Below are 4453 nucleotides of genomic sequence, written 5' to 3'. Positions count from 1 at the left end.
TTTATTGGTACATAATCGTCATAAGGGGATGTATAGAAAGGTAATAGGGGGATGGGTCTTCATTACCATATATGGAACACAAAGAACGAGAAACTTGAAACCAGGAGATACAAATTCATTCTTATGCTTACGTAACAGAAACTAAGTGTCTTCAAGGCAGGCTTTTCATAAGAAATGAAACTTAAGTCAAGAATCGAAATTTATCTTGTCAAGAAACCAAATGGATGCAACACCAGAGTAATGAAATAAAAAGAATTAGAAAAGAGTTCCCCTTTCTGCAGTGTTTTCCGGACAGAGCTAAGCATTTGCTCACCAGGTGGAGCACAGCATTTCTAGCAGGGGTGCTGTTTGATGCCTCAAATCTTCCAAAAATGAATTCAGCTCATTTAGGAAGTCTGTGTCGTCCTTGCATCTCGATGAAGCCATTTTATAATCTGTACTGGCCTAGATTCCTTGCCACATGTGCCTGGTGTTTGTTGGGTCCAGAAAAAAGTTCTGAATTTTCTGACAATGGGCCTGCTTTGCACCTTTTATGGCACTTTTCCAATTAGCTCTGGCTGTTCCAAGTGCCAGCATATCACCGGATTTAAAAATATTCCAAATGTGTGCTAGAAAGTGGGTTTGAGTCAAGCCAATTTTTCTTAAGGCAGCTTCAGTTGAGGCTGAGATCTTGATGTTTCTCCCTTGATTCCTGATACTTTACTAATAGTTTGTCTCCAGGTTGTCTCTGATTCCAGTGGGTTTCCTCATCAGGACATCCATCCAGAGCACACATGGGCAATCTCTTGGCTACTCCTTGTTTGGAGAAGTTCTGCTGGTCCAGGTTCTCAGTCCAGTCACGACTCTTTGCCTTGGAGGTGTCTCTGCTCTTCAGAAATGTGTCAGTTCACCATTTTCTTCACCCAGGAATCCATTGGTTATAAAACATTTTTGGATGATACTGGAGTTCATCAGAATCTAAATGATCCTGCTGAAGTACACCTTCCTGCAATTTTATTTTTAAATACAGCATTCTTGCTATTTATTACCATCACTTCTGACAGGGTATCACTATAGAACCTTTTCTGTCTTTAATTAGGTGAGGATAAGAATGCAATATTGCAGATACATAGGTAGTCTGTCATGTTTGTTTGTTTATCAGATATAGAATTTAATAGACATAGAATGCCTCTTTCATAAATAAAAGGATTCATTTTTGTAATGGCTGAATTTCCAGGAACTGAACTTAGGATCCCTATCTTCAATGTTCTGCCATTGAACTAAGTTAGTCACATACCAAGTCACATACCAAGTAGAAAGTCTTTTCCAACCTGTGAGCTACAGGAAAATTTAATCAGCCTGAATTTCTGTTTTTCTTGTTTCAGATTTAAAACATCAACAAAGCCTCATCTTCAGAAGGCTGACAATCACATAAAATATGTGGATCTCTGTATTTCTCTCTATCACACATGTAGTTTTATAAATGATAGAATTTTAGTCCCAAGCGTATGACTGAGGGTTTTTTTAATCATTACAAATGAGCATAATTGGGACAAAAGTGGTAATCATATTTCCATAGTTATGTATGCAGAACAAACTAGTTTCACTCCTGAGGTTTGCAGTGTCATAAAGTCCTCATTGGAATAGAATTATAGCCCAGTAATTTACAGCAGCTAAGTATTTACTCTCTGGGTAATTGACTGTTAATATGGCTGTCTACAAGCCATATGGCACACAGCCATTTGGTCACTGAAGTCAACCCCTTTGTATTTAGAATTCTAGTACTGAACGTGATTCACTAGCTCTTAGTGAGGCAGCAGTGGACTGACATTATAGGATTTTATGTTACTTTTTGCCTCTGTTCAATTAATATCTTATCTCCTTCCTGTTCTTCAATATGGAAACAGGTTATTTATTTTTCAGATGAATGCTGAAGCACAGGCAAAAGCTTCTTCACAAGTTACTTGACTTAAAGGAAAGATATATCACAGGGTATAAAAAAAGTAGCCTATAGAGTAGGTCAGTAGGGGCACATAACTAAGTCAGAATATCAACAAATAGCCCGAACCTGCAAAGATGAAGTGAGGAAAGCTAAGGCTCAAAATGAACTAAGGCTTGCGACCAAAGTCAAAAATAACAAAAAAATCTTCTTTCAACATGTAAAAAACAAGAAAAAAGTGAAGGAAATGATTGGTCCATTAGTGGGAGAAAGTGGGAAGAAGTTGACAAGCAACAGGGAGAAAGCAGAACTATTTAACTCATTTTTTTGCATATGTCTTTACAGAAAGGGAAAAAACAGACCAACCTACCAAAAATAGTGCCATAAAAAGCAGAATAGAAACGCAAGTTAAGATAGGCAAAAAACCCGTAAGTGAGCACCTGTCCAGCCTAGACAAGTTCAAATCACCAGGACCAGATGGATTACACCCCAGGGTTCTCAAGGAACTGGCAGATGTGATCTCGGAACGATTGAACTATATTTTTCAAAGATCCTGGAGCACGGGGGAACTACCGGAGGACTGGAAAAGAGCTGATGTAGTTCCCAACTTCAAAAAAAGAAAAAAAATGGACCCAGGAAATTACAGACCTATCAGCCTGACCTCAATACCTGGGAAGATTCTGGAAAAGATAATCAAACAATGAATCAACAAACACCTAGAGGCAAACAAAGTCATTACTAAAAGCCAACATGGGTTTGTCAAAAACAGATCATGCCAGACAAATCTTATTGCATTCTTTAACCAAGTGACAAAATTAGTGGATCAGAAAAATGCTGTGGATATAATTTACTTGGACCTCAGTAAGGCATTTGATAAAGTAGATCACAACCTACTACTTAATAAGATAGAAAAATGTGGGTTAGACAGCATCATCACCAGATGGATCCGTAGCTGGCTGACCGGCCGTACTCAGCGTGTGGTCCTCAATAGAACCACATCTACATGGAGGGAAGTGTGTAGTGGGGTGCCCCAAGGCTCTGGTTCTGGACCCAGTGCTCTTCAACATCTTCATCAACGATTTGGACAAGGGGATAGATGGGGAAATCATCAAATTTGCAGACGACACCAAGCTGGCAGGAATAGCCAACACTCCAGAAGACAGGCTTAGGATACAGGAGGATCTGGGCAGACTTGAACACTGGGCGCTATCTAACAAAATGAAATTCAATGGTGAAAAAAGTAAGGTTCTACATTTAGGCAAGAAAAACCAAATGTACAAGTATAGTATAGGGAGTACCTTGCTCAATAGTAGTAACTGTGAGATGGACCTCGGAGTCCTAGTGGACAATCACTTAAATATGAGCCAGCAGTGTGCTGCAGCTGCCAAAAAGGCCAACACAGTGCTGGGCTGCATTAACAGAGGGATAGAATCAAGATCACGTGAAGTATTAATACCACTTTACAATGCCTTAGTAAGGCCAAACTTGGAATACTGCATCCAGTTTTGGTCCCCACGATGTGAAAAAGATGTTGAGACTCTAGAAAGAGTACAGAGAAGAGCAACAAAGATGATTAGGGGACTGGAGGACAAAGCATATAAGGAACGGCTGCTGGAATTGGGTATGTCTAGTTTAATGAAGAGAAGGACGAGGGGGGACATGATAGCAGTATTCCAATATCTCAAGGGCTGCCACAAAGAAGAGGGAGTCAAGCTATTTTCCAAAGCGCCTGAAGGCAGGACAAGAAGCAACGGGTGGAAACTAATCAAGGAGAGAAGCAACCTAGAACTAAGGAGAAACTTCCTGACAGTTAGAACAATTAACCAGTAGAACAACCTGCCTCCAGAAGCGTGAATGCTCCAACACTGGAAGTTTTTAAGAAGAGACTGGACAGCCATTTGTCTGAAATGGTATAGGGTTTCCTGCCTGAGCAGGGGGTTGGACTAGATGACCTCCAGGGTCCCTTCCAACTTTATTATTGTTATTGTTGTTATAGTTGGAGCTGTTCTGTATCCAGTGGCCTCATGCATCAAAGGATAGGGAGGATGTGTCAAATAAAAACCAAGTTCAGTTTTTGCTAGGCACATTCATTTTTTTTCTCTGATTGGCTTCATAAAGTTCCCTGTTCTTGACTGCAGAGAAGCAGTTCTACGCAAATTGCATTACTTCTTTGAACATAATAACTTAACATTTTCTTTTAATTCTGCTTTTTAATCATATCTGTTTTATATTGTTTATGGTTTATATCTGTAAACCACCCAAAGTTACTTGGGTATTGTTCAAATTTAATAAATAAAATAATAAATAAAACTGGAAGGTGAACATTTTCCAAAGCACCTGAAGGCAGGACAAGAAGCAACAGGTGGAAACTAATCAAGGAGAGAAGCAACCTAGAACTAAGGAGAAACTTCCTGACAGTTAGAACAATTAACCAGTGGAACAACCTGCCTCCAGAAGCGGTGAATGCTCCAACACTGGAAGTTTTTAAGAAGAGACTGGACAGCCATTTGTCTGAAATGGTATAGGGTTTCCTGC

This window comes from Protobothrops mucrosquamatus, unplaced genomic scaffold, assembly GCF_001527695.2.
Source record: "Protobothrops mucrosquamatus isolate PMUCROS unplaced genomic scaffold, P.Mucros_1.0 scaffold275, whole genome shotgun sequence".
Taxonomy (NCBI): Eukaryota; Metazoa; Chordata; class Lepidosauria; order Squamata; family Viperidae; genus Protobothrops; species Protobothrops mucrosquamatus.
The sequence above is the reverse complement of the archived record's forward strand: the minus strand, read 5'-3'. Positions refer to the sequence as shown.